Below are 20,258 nucleotides of genomic sequence, written 5' to 3' on the forward strand. Positions count from 1 at the left end.
AAGCTAAATTTTTTGTTTTCTTTTTGTCATGTCTGCCCGTTTCTTTTGCATCTGGAAATTTTTCCTAAAAACTGAGCTATCTTTCTTGTTACTCTTTGTTCTATACAGCCAGCATATTATTCATTGAAATTAAAATCAGTTCAAAAATACCTTATTTATCCCAAAGGGAAATTAAATTGTTACTCATATTAGCCATGTATTTTCTAAGTTGTTGAAACGACAACAACTTTGAAACTTTGCACAACTCAGTATTCAAGACCCGGAAACAATATTTCATAGTTGCATAGTAGCATGTCCTTGTTGAAAACACCAGCGGTTAGCAAGAACTGCTAATCCACCTCTTTTGCTTTTGCCGCTCGTCTTTAAGTCTCAGAGAGACCCAGAAGTCTTGGATATGATCGTTGAAATAGATGGTTTGAGCTTCCTCCTCAGGAATTATTTAACCTTTCAAGATATTAATAAGCTGCATTTTTTGTTTTGTCATCAAAACAAAAAAGAAAAAAAATAGGTTGATTTTAATGTTGTGACTGTATACATAAATTTAATGTCGGTTTAAAATCTGCTGGGGAAAAAACATATGTCATTTTCAATCAGAAAAAAAAAAATAATTTACACTACATGCTTTCATTTTTTAGTTTTTCCCATTAGATTTCTTCAATCTTCTTTTATTACTACCAGGTCTTGGCGCAAAAAGTCATGAAGATTACTCCTCTCCATTAAAGCGCCCGCAGAAATAATTAATCTCTGCCACACTAACAGTAAATATTTAACATCCCGACGATGCAGCTCTATAGCTCACACAGATGCCATAACACTTTCAGGCAAAGCGGTTACGCTCTCTGTTAATGAAGCTGCATTATCCATGCATCCTGTCTGCACTGAAACCTCTGCATTCATAAATTTGCAGCCGTAATGTGATGAAGTGCGCCCAGGTGTTCCAAAGAGCCGAGACGTTGATAACGTCAGAGGGCCTCGGCAAGGCATTGTTGTGTACGTTGCGTTTTATTAATGGACGTGGAATGAGAAAGTGGCCACTGAAGTTCTCTTGAAGTGCTTGATACGCATCAGCGGATATAATAAAGCAGTCATATTAGCTATGCCCCAAGCACTTACCCTGAAATTTTTAGTAATGTGATCTATCCTTTCTCTAGCCCTTATATTGCAGCTTGTATTTTTGATATTTCCCCAGCAACAGCGAATGTTAGCCAGTAGAAAGAGAAAAAACAACAAAGGAATTACAAGTCCTTTTTTTTTGCTTAGCTTTGTGCTGATTCGTTCAGTAATGGCTCTGCTGAAGACCCACTCTGTAGTGAGAGTTCATGAAGAGGGATGTTGCCTCAGTAGATTGCCTTCGTGTGCTTTGTCTGATGTCAAATGAGCCATCAGGCAATTGCACTGAAGTATTGTGGAGCTCTTCATAAAGTACGATTCTTAGCAAGGCCAGAGCGCCAATCACTTCAGCCCATCGGACTCCTCTGGACACAGCAGCCTTATAAATCTGCAGGAACAAACCTGTCCCCCATCTTTCTTTTTATTTATGTATTTTTTTTCACAAGGTCCTCACAGAATACACATGTAACAAAAGCATAAGCCATGACAGGCTGTCTTTTAATGCAGCGCTACAATGTAGAAGTTAGAGTGAGAGGTAAGCTTTTTTCACATTTCAACTCAACTCGATCATAAATTAGTGCATATTAAATTGGGATTTGGTAGCATCATGTTTGTTTGCATGATTGTTATCCTTATGTCTCTCTTTCTACCAAAGACTGGATGACAAGTCTTTGGTTCATTGGTCTCAACTAGCGTCTTTTTTTTGAAAGTCAGTTTTACTTACAAAGACTTCAGTGTCCATTTTATTTGTTGTTTCAATTGTTTTGTTTACTTATTTTGGACATTTAAAATTTGTACCTGTTCTAGTGTTGGATGTTTAAAATGTAAAGTTTATATTAACATTATGTTACAAGAAAATGGTCTGCAAAAGACTGAGACTGCACTGCAAAAACATCATATCAATATTGATTTAAAAAAAAGTGAGTTCTACTGGCAGATTTTTTCATTTATGAAATTTTTCCCATGTTCCCAGTGGAACTAGTGCTTATTTTACTGGATATTATGGAATCGTTGACTTAAGACAAGCCCCTATATTTCTCTTAAATGCTACTTGTTAGTTTTGTCTGATTTCAAGTGTACTAACATATTTAGACTAGAAACGAGACAAAAAAATGAGGGGTTAGTTTTTGCATTGAAAATTAAGGTCAGTTTGGTTTAGAAAAGGAAAACACATACTAACCCTCTTAACAAGTAATAAAACAACAAAGAATATATATTTACATCCAAATATACGCAATAAATATATATATATATATATATACACAGTAAGTACAAGACATTGTCAACCAGTTAATGTTTTATATAATACCATATTTGGACATAAACAACAATACATTTAGCTCAAAAAGGAGCTCAATAACGAGAGTTATTGAGGTGTGACAAAATTTAGTAACAAAATAATAAAAAAGTAATATTTTTGGAGAAAGGATTTTTGTCTGGTTGATTATTGTTGGTGTGGAGTCAGAAAGGAGGCATTTCTAGAGGTAAACACCAGGTCTCACTGCTTCCAATTATCCTGATGGCCTTCTCCTGCCACCTACTGCACCGCAGACAGAAATAAACCGTGCAGACAGGAAACTCCTACAAGCTTGGCAATAAAATAAATAAGCATGTGTGAAAACATTGAAAAAGGCAAGCTCTCACCCCTCTGACCCTCATTTTCTACAACTCTTCACCTCTACGTCTTTCATGTCTTCACTTCCTCTTTATATGTCCGCCGCCTCCCTCGGCAGCAGCGCCATCCGGCAGCAGTTATGACTGCGCGCCTTCCTTCCTAAATGCCGCCGCCAGTCCTCGGCGTCCCCCACAGGTCTGCTCACGGGCACCGTCTCGGTTGACGGCCCGCACTCTCTCCACCGAAGCCTCGCCGGCCTAATTGGAAGGGAAACGTCGCCCCCTCCCTCCTCTGGTGTACATGCATGTCCAAGAGGGTAAGCCTGTTCGTCAGGCTACGGGCAGTGAGCAATTAATGAAGAATTACTGCTTCGATGGACCCACACGGGGCCCGGGCTACGATTTACAGCAGTAGGAAGGTGTCAAGCGAGTCGGGCAGACGGAACCGGCACGGAGACACAGTGACCGAGGAACAGATAAATCATCTATCTGACAGAAATTATGCTTCCTGTTAAATCTCGCAAGTGTTTAACAGGAAGTGTGAGAATACTGGTTATGTAACCATCAAGAAACACAACAGTGTTACTAATCAAAAAGCTTAACCGGAGATTAAGATACAGCAAATGCAGGGATATCCTTGCCATCAATACCAATCAAAGTCCTGAAAGGAATGGAATAAATGACAGCACATTTGTGTATCATTTATATAAAAATACAAGTTATTAGAATTGATAGAAATGATTGAACTTGAGCAGGCATAAAATACATTAAAGGAAATTTATTGTTTTTCCTCAAAATGTTTTCAATTATTAGCTGAAGTTGGGGGATGCTGTAGTGACATCACTCCTCTTATATGAGAGTGTCATTTGGAACCCAAGAGTTTTTTATGCTGTGCGCAGTCCCACTGTGTTAGACTGAACCAACGTGCGCCTTTACACAAGGTTTTTTTTTTTTTTTTTTTTTTTTTTTTGGTGGTGTTTTGGAAGTTGATGGTATGATGTAATAGTTTATCATTATCAAAATATTAGCACAAATGTCCTGATGAAATTCAACGTCCATTATGCCCACCCTTGTCACAAAATGTTATGCATCTGGCACTATTCAAATTCTAAAGTGTTTCATGAGGACACAGCATAAATAATGAAAAGAAATTAAAACATAATATTTAACACATGTGACTTAATATATTTTCGCCAAAGTCAGCACTCAGATCTTCAACACTTAATTATTGATCAAAGTAGAGTTGCCACTATTGCCTCTGGACAGTTTTCATAGATTATAAGTCTGTTGTTTTATGGGGGGGCAGCAAGGGATGGGGGACCGTTCCCTTTTGTTGAGAATAATTCATATGATTTATGGATGAAAAACAAAACTATTTGTTTGATAGTCATTATAACGTATTTATTCCAAAAGTGCACATTTATATGAGTTGGCTCATGTAGTCTCTTAAGTGATGAGCTAGTTTTTGAAACGACGGTTTCAAAGTTGCAATTTTTGCTTAAATTTCCATCAAGCACGTCCTGCGGTTTCAAATCCTTTAATGAGATGCCAGAGAAAGCACCAGAGAGACTTTGTTTTTTCAGAAATGAAGCAGTGCCCCTCGTCTACCTGTCTAACTGACTGAAAGATGGCTGCTGTACTTCGGTTACAAGAAATTAAAAACAGTCTGTTTGGAAACAGGGTATGAAAAGGGAAAAAAAAACCTGACAGTCATGGTGTGAAAACCAGTGAGGCGCCACCTGTTACCCATGTTTTGAAACCGACTCGCAACATTTCTCTTAATTTGCTACCGGAAATATCTTGTTATACTCATATCCCTTCTATGAAATCTAGAACTGTAGAAATTAATATCTTTTTGTAATAAACAGTTGAAAATATTACTTAAACTTAAATGTATCAAAATAAGAAATAAATGTTATAGATAAAACAGTACAGCAATAGAAAGGATCGTTTTTGCTTTTGCTACAGAAAAAAAAATCATTTAATTTTATGATTCTATAATTTTTTTTTACTTTGCTAGACCTTTGCTCAAAATGATCCTCCAAGAAAGAATCTCAAACCAGCATTTGCCTCGTCACTTTGTCTGCATGATTCACATACTTGTATAGATCTGTATCATATTAGCAGAAGGGATCGTTTGGTTTTTATCTCAGGTGCCTGTAGGTGACTACACTGGAATGTGAGAAATGAAAACCATTAATATTGACAGTTTTCATGGAACAATCTCATAACACAGCACAGGATGGACCAGTAGAAACTATGTGAAATATGTTCGAAGATAAAACCTTTTATAGGACGACTGCATGACCTGAATAGGAAGGTACTGGTTAGTGTTATCTTACAAGAGGCCTGAAAATTGATTGATAACATAGTGGATAGTATGTGAATTATGTGTTTATGTCCGCAGTACTAGTGCATCCATGTTATTAAAGTATTTTTTTAGACATTTTACATTGAATGTGAATCTGTTTTAGTGAAGGTGGATCCAATTTACAGCAAAAAAAAAAAAAAAAAAGTAGCAGTTGCTGTACTTTGTGCACAATTTCCCCATGTTTTCTTCCCCGTCTCACCTCCGGGATGTCACATTGACATCCCCAAGTCTTTCAGGCGCCATCAAGAATTTTCGAAAGTGCTACAATCTCTTAGTGCCTCGCACAGATGTAAAAATGTTCCCTTCTGGCAAACATTGAGATACCATACGTAGAAAGACAGCTTTCTTTAAAGTAATTTTCTGTATTTGTCAAAACGTCAGTCAGTGACAACCTCTGTGAAGCATGTTAGCATTTTGGATCGCAAAGCCACTTTTTCCTGCCAACTCCTGATGGAGGCTCAGATGAGGCGGGCCAATCAACTTTCGAGCCCCGCGTGCCATTTGATTTCTGCCGCTGACGGAGGCAACTGCCAAGACGGGGCTGCGAGTGTTCACTCACTCGTTCACTCACTCACTTCCCAGCTCCGATCCAACACACACGCGAGCCCATCTGGCACCGTGAGCGAGGAGCCGCTTTTCTCTTTTTAACCCCCATTACTCACGAGGTGCTGATTCCATATGATGGGTGTCAGAGCCCCGCGGTGTACATCTCCACACTCATGCTCCCACTTATCTTCCTTTCATGTGATTACTGGTAGTCTTTTGTTCTTTTCTGTTTTAAGAGCCAGAGATGGTTGGATGAATGCTTTGGTGTATTGGGCACCAGCAGAGTGAAAAAGTTCCCCGTACTCCTTTAACTTTCCGCATTTTGTTCAAAACCACAAACTTTAATGCATTTTTTATTTGAGTTGTTGTATGGTCCAGCACACAATTGTGCATAGATGTGAAATGGATAGAAAATACACAAAATTTGGTTAAAAATAACCCTTTTTATTACCATGAAAGCACCATCACCGTGGTTAAACATGGCAGAGGCGTCCTCATGTTGTGGGAAGTTGGTTAGCATTGAAGGAAAGATGGGTGGAGCCAAATGTTGGGCAGTCTTGGATGGAAGCCTGTTGGAGTTGGCAAACAACTTCAAGCCTGACCAGAACCACAATACAATACGGCAAAAACACAAAATTTTGCCAAGTATTTTGTCTAGTTTCTAGTTAAAATCTCCTTATATGCTTTAAATAAGACAAAACTAGCTAAAGCAGAACTTTTCTGCAAGACATAGTTGCTTTTTACAAGTCAATCATTCTTGGATTTTGATAAAACTGAATAGTTTCCACAGGTAGATTACTTTCCCATGTTGTAAGTGAACAAATTTGCCAGTAGAACTAGTATGAAGATTTCATATCTTACAGAAAGGTTCTTTAACTAATTTTGTCTTATTTCAAGTGTTTTATTTCACTCTAGAAACTAGACAAAAATACTTAAGATTTTGTGTTTTTGCAGTGATTGGTTTAAATGTATTTAAAAGGCCTAATTAAGTCCAGAAATGAATCCAATCTAAATCTTTAACAAGACTTGAAAACCGATGTTAGAAAACACTTTATCCAATCTGATTGAGCTTGATCTGCAGTTTATTTTGCGAGGTGGAACAGGCAAACTGCTCTGCCTGTAGATGTCTGAGTTAATTCTGGTATTTGTCAGAAATACAATTCATATTTTATAGATTTTTTTTTTTGCATCTTTTGACTTGTGTGATGCTGAAAAGTGTTTCCATTGCTAATTTCGACACGCCGAAAAACCACCTCATCCTAGTGTCAAAACATTTTATAGAATGATTTTTTTTTCCCCAAAATTGTGTTCAATTAAGCACATTTATTTTCAAAATGTCAAATTGAAAAATGATATGGTCAGTGGAAACGCAGCTTGTCAAATACAGCTAATTTTGGTGTTTTAATGAGACAGCGTATGAAAAGATTGGAGGCGTGCGAGTGCTTCAGCATGGCTCTATAGTACACTTCTGTGTAGAGTCAAGAATCTGCACTCGGCTGGAATGCCGGGGACGATGTGGAGAAAGTCAACATGAGCAGGAGGATTGGGAGGTCATTTGAGCCAGTCTTTATGTTGTCCAAACACAAGCAGCATCACAGTGAAAGCAATTACCCACCGCCTTGTATGATCCCATTAAGCTCACGTTGGCTCATTTTCAGCACGCATGGGCCCTAATGATGGACGAAAACGAGATGAAATAAATTGCTTTTATGCATTTTGTGTTTTAGTTGCTTCTAATAAGAGGGAACCTTGAGTGTACGGCCTTGGCGTGATTGGGAAAATATCTGTGTACGCGTGGCGCTGCAGCAGAAAGCAATTTGGTTGGTCAGTGGATGTAAATATAACACGGTTGTGATTATTCTTTATCTTCCTCATTAAAGCGGCGGAGGAACAGCTGCACGAGCACACTGGGCAACTAAAGAAGGGATGCACTCTATTGTGACTGAAATGATAAAATGCATAATTAGGTAGTCAATGTTGTGTTCCATCTCACGCTCGCGTATCCTCACTCTGTCTTGGCCTGATAGGTGCAACTCTATGTTTCCTCTCCATTTTCAGAAATGATGATGTTCATTAATGCAATGCAATTTTGGGCAGGCCTCTCTCTCTCCCTCTCCCCTGCGCTCTTATTCTCCGCACCGTTTTGTCTTTGGTAATTTACCTTTTATTGGCTGGCTTAGCAATTTCATCAGAAACACGGGTTCATTTAATAATGTATGCGTTTCGCTGTTGTGTACCGTTCTGACACCCACCTGTAATTGCAGTGCAGCTGGGTGCACTCGGCTGGATGGATGCACCGGCTGATGGCAAGGACTTGGTGAGGAAAATGACGACAAAAAAAAAAAAAAAAAATTGATTCAGCAGGAGAATTGCGTTGTTTCCTCCAAACCGTGTTGCTTTAATCTTAATTTGATCTAAAGCTTAGTTGCTAATGATGTATTGTCTCACTTTCACTGGTGTTGTACATTTTCAGCTTTGCAAAAAGAGTAACTCCTTAATATAGAAATGCAACAGCCAGATCTAAATTTGGTATGATGGTTTTATGCTGTGGTTGCTGTTACATCAAGGGGTAGCATGAGCACACAGAAAAAGATAATTTCAGTTGGGCTACAGAGGAGTTTTCTATTGCTTGCTTTTATGTCTGGCCCTCTGGGAGAGGCTGTCCCTGTGTGTTGTTACAGTTTAAGCACTAAAAAGAAAATGGCTCGACTCTCCTAGATATTAATTAAAACATTGTCGCGTTGCGGCTAATGAAAACATTGCATTGTTGACAAAAGTAGCTCCTTAATGAAACGATTTGACTGCCTAATCATAAAGTCCGACTGGTGACGATTCTTAAATAGGGTGATATGACTCACCGCCCAGACTGCCATTCAGTCGAAGCAGAAAAAGTAGTACACAGTAAATGTTTCTGTTATTTCAACAACAGATTGAGTAGAAAGAGTTAAATTAACACCAGTTCTACTGAGGACCAAATAGACTTAGGCACCATGTTAAATTTATATCTAAGTGTTGATTTAACACAGTAAAATTTGGTGTGTGGGAAAGTCATTTGCTCTTCAAAGGAGTTTTCTATTGCTTGTCTAGCTAAGCCCTTCATGAAGATTTGCCTTTAAACTGCTGGAGACTAAAGACCTCAAAGGTAAACATAGATCCTTGAGAAGATTCATGTCTTATAAACTTGTAACTTTGCTTAATGAACAGCTCCTTAAAGCTGCAGTATTCAACTTTTATAAACAATAGTATTTTACATATTTGTTAAAACTGCCGCACTCTGTCCTGACTGTATAAGACATTTAATCTGTGAAAAAAAGCTCCTCTGCTATATGTGTATGGAAACATACACATGTTCCTGTCTGCTCCCAGTCAGAAACAACCAGAACCATGAGGAGGGTCTTAGAGCTGTCAATCAGGCTTGTGTATGTGCTGTTCATTGTGCTAATGGCAGAGAAATAACATTACAGAAAAACTGTTCGGTGACCATGCGAACTAGTTGCACATTCACACAAGCTATTAGGCTAGCTATTAGCTGTAGCATAGCAGAAAGTAAGGGAAAGGATGTGAGCACTGTGTGCACAAGGGTGATTGTTGGTATCTTAATTGTAGATTTCCTTTCCGTGATAGCAGGAGAATTGCTGGATTCTTGTTTTGGGTTTGTGAAGGCGACTAACCTTGATCAAAATCTAAAATAAATTGGTCAAACCTGAACCTAAAAATTCAATACTGAACACAATCAAAGATCCAAGACATATTCAATTTAGCTAATCTGGTAGAGCAAATAAATTTCAAATGCATCATGTGGATCTACTTATGTGTCCCTGGACTCCTTGATGGTCCTATGTACATGTGTGTGTACCGTCCTGAAACCCGACTGCAGTCACCCTTCACTCTCTAATTGTCCTGCAAAGCCCTGCAAGTGAGCTCATGGTCATGGATGTCTTTGTCCTTGGGTTGGAGCACATTGGGTTCACCTTGTCATGCAAAGTTTAAAAAATGAGAGGGGGAAAAAAGGAAAGCCTATCTTGTTAAGCATGCACACCGATAAAAGCTAGCAGAGCGACATACTGTAGATGCTAGTGCCTCTCAGTAGGATGGACATCATTATCTCCACCCTTCACACCCTCCTGTCCTGAGGAAGCTGTTAATCTCGCTGTTCAAAGGGGGGGAAAATGAAGGAAAAACTGATGAATGAAGTTAAGGGAGAACACCTCCACTGCTCCACATGTGCCATCCTCCGCTGTCGCAAGGGGACAATTTTTATAAGAGCCAGTTATGGAACATCACATGGCCAAAATAACATTAGCGTGGCGGTGACAAGCATGTGAAGGCAAGATGAATCTGGGATAAAAATAAGGGGAAATGAATACAAATGGTGTCTCCTTCACCTAGAGGGGGAAATAAATCATGGGTGGACTAATGTGGTGAATTCTTTCACCTTCTCTCTTTGCTGTTTTTTTTCCGCCCCTATCGTCTCCACAAGACACTCGCTCTCCTTCTTCTTCTTTTTTTTTTTGTGGCCTTTCATTTCCCGACTCACTTCCTCTGATTAAGTTAGTTTCCAAAGTGTCCTTCTGTATTAATAAACTGTTGTGGGAGCGAAGAACGCAGAGGTATTTGTAGGTACGTGTCAAGGTGTCATGACGTAGAAATGCAGCAGATTCTGTCGTCTCTCTAACCAGAACGTAAAGTGTGACTTAAAAATCTCTGTTTTCCTCCCGCTCCAGTTGCATAGCGTCCGCAAGGTTGCTGTAGGAAACACAAATAAGCTATTAAATCAACGGTGTCTAGTAAATTGCTTTCCCGCTTAGTTTACTTGTTTGAGTGAAATACTGCTTTTCGAAATAATTGAAGCTGCACTTTGTTTTACAAGCAGAGGTGCATTCTTAATCTGATATCTCCAGTGTTTTGACCTTCAGTGGTTATACTTAGCAGTTCAGTATATCCATGTATTCATTTATTTTTCTTTCAAATCGAGTCCTTTCAGTAGTGATCTCAAGTCTGTCTTTCAGTGGCTGAACATTTCACTCAGTTTTCACATTAAGAGTCTTAACAAAACTGTTTTATTCCAGAAGAAAAACAGAGGATGGATGTACTTTAAAAAAACAACTAAACAACCAATAAACTGCATTTGACTTTGAATATGATGCTCTTTTTATGACATACAGTGTACAAAATGCTCACCTTGGTGACGAAGGCTTTGGTCCTCATCCGTTCTTGAATTTCTCTAGCATGACGAGTTGCTTTTGGAGATCTTTTAGTGGACTCAAGTTGTTAGACACAAAAAACCTTCGACACAAGATATGTCTTGTGTCTTTTTGCATTTTAATTTCATAGAAGGTCTGATCACATTTGTCCAGTTACTTTTACTTTAAATGATACTTTACATGAAATTATTAATACACAAACATTACAAGCTCTAACCTTTCTTGTTTTTACAATGCAGTTTTTTTTATGAATTTCTAACATTTTGATCTTTTCTATTTTGTCTCTTTTCTATTTTCCTGCTAATCGACGCAACTGTTGGCGGGGTAGCACTTTGGTAGAATCTGCCTGTTGTGACAGTTCCCCCTTGGCTCTCTAAACAGAGCAGTAATCCACATGAAACCCCATGTCCATCTGCATGTGTCCGAATAATTCGATTAATTCTGCTCAGCTGTCCACCCTGATGTTAAAGTGGATTGAAAATCACAACTTGAGCCTTGGAAGCATGGAGTCGAGCCAACACATGCCCACTGAAAAGCAAACGGATACAAAGCCATCTAAGTGGATCGCACATGTTGCAGATTGAGATATAATAGGTTAATACGAACACAGGGGCAACCAAATGGATTGTGGAATAAATACAGAAGGTAAAATTCAAACATTAGGCGTATGTACTTTTTATTTATTTAAAAAAAAAAAAACATGCAAAATAGGTCTCCGACTACCATTTACGCCTTTGGATTTCAGAATGTTTGTGAATTTAATTACCAACCGGCTGTACAAACAGAGGTTTTTAGATTCAAAGCAACAATTAGGTGTGTAAATGCTGGCCATTTGAGCCAATTTGCCTTTACTACACACATTCAACCCACATATCAGCAGATCATCTTTGACTGACGCATATAAAGGATTTAAATGATGACTTTGAAGACTTCAACAATCCTTTTGGAAACATTTCTGCTTTGATCCCAAAACCTGAAACTGCTTCTGTTATTTTCCCTGAAAAAGTGGAAACACCGCGGTGTAATGGGACTCGGCTAGACTGATTTGAGGGAGCAGAGGGCATGTCCCGATTGATAGATGGAGGAGGAAGAGGCAAAGCCTCGCATCAGGTGATTGTGTGTTACACGCACACCCGCAGGCAAGTCGACCTTGCTCCCCGCAAATCTCTCCGAGTTTCAAGTGAAGCCAGAGGTTCAGACCCAAGAACAACACTTTGTATGAGCACTTAACATGGATATAGGAGTTTAAAGGCCAGGGCTGGGGAACGGTGCGGCGCATCACGATAAATTTACGCCAAATACTACCTCTTTTTTTTTTCTTCTTCTTCTTTTTCTTGTGAACTTCTGACAAATGTGAAATGGAATGCGAACTTGTTGGGGGGGGGTTTTGTTGCCGTTTCCATTGTAAGTAGAAATATTCATTGTTTTTTTTATTTAGCTTGTAGAATATTTAATATCTGGAAAAATATGACAAGCTTAGTATTTTTTCCTACAGTGTAAATACCAGAAAATGAGCTAACTGCTTGCCTTCTCAATGAGAAATATTTCATCTTGTCCTCAATTTAGCTTTGAACTAGTCAATACTACCACAATGATTCCAACATATCCAAACCCAGACAAGACGGACAGAGATTGAACATTCAAAAGGATAAATCTTTACTCTTTCCTGTTTAGCCTTCCTGTTTTCCAATTTTGCACAGCCTGACTTTTTCCACAAAACAGGGAATAATAATTTATTTTTAAATAGCTTCTTTTGTCCTTCCTCTGACTTAGTTTTTAAACTGCCGAGTCTTCTCCCAACACTAACAACTTCCACACTGAAAAGGGTTGTTTTCAGCACAGATTTGAGTTTCTTGTCCATTTGTGTTATCCAACTGTATGGATATTTTTTAAAAGTTCAGATTTTAAAACGACTAAAATATCCAATCCTTTCTTTCTTACACTTTAGGGTCCATTTAATTTAATGCCAGAGAAACTGCTGCAGTAACTGTGCTTTCCATGAGCTGTAAAGTACATGGCATAGCGCAACACAAATAGTAAAACAGGCTAATAAAGTGTGCAATAGCCACACTTAGGTTAAATTTTGTAGGTGTGTCTTCACTAAAGCGGTGAATCAAAGTCAAAATAAAATGTTACAGATAATGTGGTATCGTTTAAACAGTAGTGTAGTTTTTGTTTCCTGTTTCTCCTGCTTTATTGTGAAAATATGGCATTTGTACTCGATGAAACTCCACAAGGATCTCGAACTGACCCATATATAATCTTTAAAATGACCATTTTGCTCTTACTTTTGACCCTTGTCGATGCTCTGACACCAGTCCTCAGACAGGCTATTAATTATACGGCTAAAAGATCCCGTAACTAGTCTCTTGGCTAACGCCGGCCTAGAAGATAAAAGAAAGTATGAGTAAACAGACCTCATATTATAATGCGGAGTCCAGCTGTGTCTGGATGAAGCTAATGACCCCACCCTTTCATCATTGGCACTAATTACACTCATCAATATTAATGAGCTCATTAGCATGGTGACAAAATGTGTGTAATTTATGAGCTATGTGTTCGCATTAGGAGTTAGGAAGGGAGCAGAGTGAGGAGAGGGAGGTAAAAATAAAGTGGAACTATACTTACCAGTCACAGTGAGCATTACTAATATATTGATATACATTTATCATGAACCGTGTCAACCAAAGTTAGCAAAAGACAGTGTTATTAGAGAAGGAGCTACAAAATGTCATGCCTAGTAACAGCATTCATATTCATGAACATTTATTTTTGAATTAATGTGACAAACAAAAAAGTTATGGATTATTGTAGAGTGGAAGTAAAAAGACACATAATGTTAAAAAAAAACAACCTTTTTACATCTTCCTATCATCTGACTTGCATACACATCACTACTAAAGCAAAGTTTTGCAAAATTCTGCATGTTTGCTGCACCTCTACATGCCTTTAGGAGACTTTAAACATGGCTTCTTTTTCAACTGTGACTTCCTTATTTCCACGCTTTCATAAGTCAGTTTTATGGAGTGCACTGCCCTGCTGACGGACTCTCCCACCGGAGTTGTTGGTCTCTGCAGCTCCTCCAGACCTCCTAGCTGCTTCTATGGTTAACTCTTTCCTCACTTGGCTTGTCGTCATAGATGGACGGACATGTTTTATTTAGCTTTGCAGTAGTGGATTCTGCCTTACTGTGTGCAATTCTTGTTCAAGAGTGATTTTTACCAATTGTAATAATGACAAACTTGATTGGATTGTTTTTTTAACTAGGGTCGATTGGAAACTGTAGAATAGCATTTATTGGAATATGTGTCATTCTGTACGTAAACAGGTTTTTTTTCTGTTAAGTGTCTTGATGACATTAGTTGTGAATAGGCGCTGTATAAATAAATAAGTTAAACTGAAGCTAAGTTTAACTTGAATTTGTGTTGGTACAACATAAAAATGGAACAAAAATACATTGAGGGTTATTGCATAACATAAAAAAACTGAAGGGCTGCAAATTAATATAAAATACCGTATGATATTTTTTGCAACCTTCTCTCTTAAAGTGCACCTCCTAAAAAATCTTGAAAATATTGTTTTAGATTTTGGCTGTTGGTGCTTTTCAGAGGTTTCTTTTTTTTTGCCCTGAAGCAGCTCACTGAAAATTTTTGAGCAACGATCTTTTCACACATCAGCTCTCAAGCACAACTTGATACGCCTTTACTGAAATTATATTCCATTTGTGAAAGTTCAGTCACCAAAGCAGGGAGCTGAAGTTGCTCCACCGCTGAGTAGTCCCCTGGCTGTGTGGTGGTGTATGTGTGAAGCAGGGGGCTCTGCTGTCACTCCACACTCGCGTCGAGTTGAGCCGCTACCGTTTGTCAGGTGTGAAGGCAGTCAACTACCTCCGTGCAGATGGTTGCTTTATTTTTTTATTTGCAGCAGATTTTATTTTTTTTTTTTTGCAATCCCTTTAGGAGAACTAGGGGGAGCCAGATTGTCCCACAGATTGTGCTATCTCCATGCACTGCCGCAGGACTGTTAAAACATTAATAAAGCTGACGATATCCACCTGTTAAAACCAATAGATATGTTTTGTTTTGTAGTTATAAAAAAATAAGGAAAGTCCAGTGAAAAACAGCATGATACAGTTCACACCATGCAGGTGGCTGTCTCTCTCTCTCTCTGTCTCTCTCTCTTTTTTTAGATGTGCAAGGATAAATGTGCATAAGAAGAATGACTCCTGTGGGAGACAAGATCATCTCTTGAGACAGGACAAAGTCAATATGGAGAGTTACACAAAACCCAAAGGGAGCAAGCCACCAGAGGCGAGACGTATACTGACTGATAAAGATGAAGAGGGATAGAGCGAACAGCGCAGTGGGTTTTGTCTCTGTGTGTGTGTGTGAGAGAGAGAGACAGAGAAAGCAAGGGCAAGAGGGACAAAGGAGCTGAAGAGGCCGTTCAAAAAGCATGTTCTGCTTTAAACGTAGATGCTTTGCCCATAATTTATCTGCAATAATGTCAACACATAAATTAATTTTCATTAGTCTTTAGTTGCCATTAAACTGTTCTTGATCATTTACAATACTTGGAAATATGTGTTTGACTTCAGGTTCCTCATTATGTCTGATCATCTTTAAAACCCAGTTCATGTGCTTCATTAGGACTTCCCATTTGCATAAGCAGCTGTAGGAGTCTTGCAATGTGGATTATATAACTTAACCATGATACTAATACAAACATTTACAACAATAATCAGTAATGTGATGAAATGGTAACAAGGATTTATTACAGTTAAAACGGCAACTTGTTACTTTGATTTTAATACATAGAAATGTGTACTGAGAAATCACTGTTTAAAGTTTAAGTTTTGAAGATCTACCTGAAGTTAGAAGTTTAAATAAACATATTTATCATGGAGAATATTATTTCTTTTTCACTGTGCTTTGTAGAATAACACTGGGAGTCTGTTAGCTGTTAGCCACAGTATTTGCTCACTTGTCTAGCCTGTGGTCTTCAGCTTAACAGAAATGCTGTGCTAGCTTATTAGCATGTGAGCGTTGCTTTCAGAAAAGCATTACCTTAACAACAGTGATAAGTGGATCTCCTTTTGTTTATGCAAAATTGCTTTCCAAACAAATTTACAAGATTCTCTTGTAAATAAGTTAAATGTGAAGGTTTTAGCAGTTCTTCTCCAAAACACGTAAGCTAGTTAAAGCTGAAGTACAAACTTTGGAAATTGGATTGATGAAGAATTCAGAAGTGATTTGACTTCATTTGAACTAAATCACTCCATAATTTGCTAAGTTTGTCCATTAGCATGTTGATGAACTTTCTTGTAAACAAATAATTATTTGTAGCTAGTTTTTTTTTTTTTTTTTCTTAATTGCACTCAAAGCAACTACTTGGTTGTTTTAAAATGCTTTTCTGAAATAATGATCATAATAATGGAAGTTTTAATTTGTTAATGGATTTTTTAAACAATTTAATGTTGCATTACAAATAAGACGTACTTTGAAATGTTCACAAAAACTCAACTTTCTACTTTTAGCGAGATTAATTTTGTTGCTAATACAAGGCCTTAATTAGCATGCTAAAAGGTTTCACAGCAATAATTAAAGCTTTTATTTACAAAATAACAAAAGTACTCCAGCTGACCAACTTATTAATGTAGAGAATAATTGTTCTTCTGAAAAAAAAATGAAGAAAAATACGAGGTAAATCTCCAACAAATAACGAGCAATACATTTTTGGGACATTTGTGAAATAAAGGGGCATTCTCTTGTTTTTCACTGAAGCATTGTTTCCATAGAAATAAATTGAAGTTTGTGATTGTAAGAAAGCACTATTAACACATTGAACATAAAAACCCAGAACGTTTCTCTTTAGTACAGACTGTCTTGTTAGGCACATGTCCTACACAAAAATGAAAAATGCCAATAGTTATTTGAACTTAAAATACCTCAGCAAAGAAAATGTTATATAAGATGGTAATTGTGTTTAACAAGTTCAATACATCATTTATGTCATAATGTTGGTTATAACTCACTGAGGTATGCGACATAAACTCCTCCCACTCAAATGTAATCACTAAATCATGGAATGCCTTAACACCTTTGTAACATGACTGGGTTTCAACAAACTGCTCTACAAATGCAAAGTTTCAGTACATCATGCTAAAAGGTGCACATGTTGAGTATTTAGTTTGCTTGTATTTGGGAGAGCCTTGCAAGGGCCCCTATTGGAAGAGCATAAACGTGATATCTGAAGTTTGATATTCAGATATTCGAAATATAACATTTTTGAGTAGTTGCCAGAAGTTCGGAAGAGTTTTTCTGTGTCCAATGTTTTAGTTACTGCAGTAGTTTTGAACCATTTTTTAAGATTTTTAAGCTGAAAAATTTTCTCTGACACCCAAGGGCAAGAAAGTATGTTAATATTTTAAATATCTTTTGATGTTTTTGTGCTTATCATTAATCATTCTAGCTTAATTTAAATACCTACCTACCAAAATAACTTCCTCTGATGATTTCTTATGAGGATACCCAGGTGAATGCTGTGAATGGCTTAGATATCAGGCAGATATATTGTGTAGAGTTTGTGTCAATGAAACTGTGTTTGGGTGTGCATGTGTGTTGTAAATAAAAAGTACAAAACAGACGGTGAGAGAAAACATTCTGTCTTTCGAAAGCAGAGAAGGAAAAGCGGTAAAGATGGAAGCAAAGAAGAAAAATACAGGCCAAACCTCCCTCTGAACCTATTCTCCCATGGTGCCCAGTTGTTGGGCTGCCTTTAAATTTGTCCAGGGACAAAGCAGCACAAGGTATAATCCACCTGCCAGTCCCGTTCAGCATCAGCAGCACTCTGGCAGGAACATTCTGCCCCCCACTTAAACACAAAATACCATCAGTGCGGAACAGTGGAACCCATTCTCTTCTCCGTTCCTTTCTCCTCCTCCCCTCTTTTCGGAGCACAAATGCACCACAGGAAAGCGAGCGAGCGTGGGTGGTGGTGTAGAAAGACTGCAGAAACAGACACAGTCTGAGGAAAAAACAGACATGGAGATGCTTCAGAGGTTGAGCAAGTATTAGCGGGAGTGGAAAAGAGATGAGCAAAGGAAGGAGATAAGACGTGGAGAAAGAAATGAGTGAGAAAAGGTAGGCCGAGTGGGGGATTTGGTGCTCTTTCTTCACCCTGCTTGCTGGAGAGAAGGCCCCAGGAGAGACTCAAGATTGATTGGTTCATTTGGATTGGAAAAGTGGATCTCTCCCATGAAAAAAAACTTGTTTCCTTCCAAACCAAATGACAAATGAGCTATCGATTTGTTGTTTACAATCTAGGGGGGCACAATGCCCCCTCAGTGCACTTGATGGACCTCATAATGGCCGAGTCTCTGAGGTTTACCATCAGTGTTCACGAAACCAGGCAGTTTGGCCAAAGATGTTGATCTGCTGTCCAAATAAAAGATACAGCAAACTCATTCTGATTACTTTGCATAGCTCCTTCATCCAAGATTTATCACCTCACTCAGAATTTCAGTGGGAAAAAGAAGACACATTTATTTAAAGATGACAGAAATTAAGACTTTGAAATGTGTCCAAAATGCATATGAATATATGTTGAGTGAAAAAATTATTTGAAGTGCCTTTTCTCAATAGTGTTCATCATATTAAAACACACATTTGTCCCTGACTTCATAGGCACTTCTTTTCTTCTGTTTGATTACTCCTTGTTCAGCTCTTTACCTACACAGGCAATCATGTTACTGCCATCAACTTCATTTGACTTGGATAGTAGCCCACAACCCTGCCTGCAGGTCTTTGTCGAAAACACTGGATTGGACACCCTGGCTCACTCTTGCTACTATCTTCGGCTGTGTTGGGCGCATTGGTTCCTGCTTTGGTTCCTGGTGGGGCGCCTCCCTATGTTCCAGAATTGGGCAGTGTGTCTCCCGGGTGTTCTTGGGCAGGCACTAGAACTGCTAGTTGTGGTGACTTGTTTGACTGGGGGGTTAAAGGGCATTACTGAGGTGGATTAGGATTTGTGGCTTAGCGGGAATTTGATTTGGTCAGTCAAGCGGGTTGGGCAACTTGGCGACCTGTAGGTTCCTGGTTGTTCCTGTTGGTGTGGTGCTCACTCCTTGCAGCTCACCTGAAATCTCCCAGATGGGTCCCGCCCTGGGCACCCTGACTCTGTTGGGGGAATACCTTACCTTCTCACCTGCTATGCTTGGCCCCATCGTACACGCAATGCGTTACAGATTTATAGGGCTTTGGGATTGAGGTGGGTGTGACAGTGCTGCCACCAAACACTGGAGTCTCCATTGCAGCTGCAATTTTAAAGCATTTTATAGAGACACAACTTTCTCTAGCAATGGAACCATTGAATTGTACTTAATATGTAAACACATAGAGGAGCAAACTAGTTTAAGTAATGCCAGCACACAATAGCTATAGAAGGACTAACAAGACTTTGGTTAACTGCTAGCATGGTGAATTTGGAGAAATTTTGTGAACTTGCGATGGCTACCCAATCGGTGCTAATGTACAGGGTGACAGTCCAATGATCCACTTTAAATGGAAGTATATTATGGGTTGGAAAAAGATGGCAAGAGAAGGTGTCTGAATATTTGTTTAGAATTTAGTGACTGCAAAATCCAACTCTTAGTCTCTAAGACCTAGAGGCCTGTAAAATGTTTCTCTCTTTTTACTGTTGGTCCCAAGCTGAAAATCAGGCTCACATGCAGCTGCTCATCGCCTTCAAACATCCCGTAGCCCTTGGTCGATGTAGATGGAAAAAAATACTGTTGGGGCATTAGCCAATTGACAGGGCGGCAATGCGCAGACTTCCTGTTCTGAAAGCCGCAACAAGCCAGAGGTTATTGCTTCCGTGACCTTTGCTATTGATTCTTGCTGATCCTTGGAAATGTCAAGTTAAAAAAATCCACAAGCCCCCCCTCCCTCCCCCCAGCTATATTTCCTAAATACTCTGCCCCCACACAAACCTACAGGCAACACACTCTCAAGCAGTTTAAGCCATAATTTAAAAGCTCACTGCAAAGTAGAATTATGAGACGTTATTGTCTAGCATTAGACAATAATGTCTCATTATGATAGCTATTGTTGTATTGTACAAATGTGAAGGTGAAGTAAGGCACAAGCATCGCAATCATCTGCCTATTGTTCCAGATCTCTCTAACTCTGTTCATTACCTTCAATGAGCTTTTGCAAAGGAGATTACTTTAGTGGCTGTTTTTACACAAAACTCTTCAACATTGCTTTATTTGTATGTGGGTCTCTTGAGAGACTGCTGTATGTGGTATTTATTAACAGTGTGTGTCAGAAGTGGATGGGGATAGTTCAGTGACTTTGTCTGTGGATTCTAAACTCACTAAGAGAAAATACTAGGCAAGAGGAAGGAAGATGAGA

General features: G+C 38.6%; 1 protein-coding gene and 1 long non-coding RNA gene across 5 annotated transcripts in view; both read left to right on the forward strand.

Moving 5' to 3' along the window:
* Nucleotides 1-20,258, forward strand: part of tafa5a (TAFA chemokine like family member 5a) — a 159,084-nt gene that overhangs the window by 96,247 nt on the left and 42,579 nt on the right. The window lies entirely within an intron of this gene.
* LOC107833742 (uncharacterized) lies at nt 13,116-15,200 on the forward strand. Its single transcript, XR_001659508.1, has 2 exons — nt 13,116-13,481; nt 15,035-15,200. It is a non-coding gene; the product is annotated as an uncharacterized LOC107833742 (long non-coding RNA).

This window comes from Poecilia formosa, unplaced genomic scaffold (assembly GCF_000485575.1).
Source record: "Poecilia formosa unplaced genomic scaffold, Poecilia_formosa-5.1.2 Scaffold9, whole genome shotgun sequence".
Lineage (NCBI taxonomy): Eukaryota > Metazoa > Chordata > Actinopteri > Cyprinodontiformes > Poeciliidae > Poecilia > Poecilia formosa.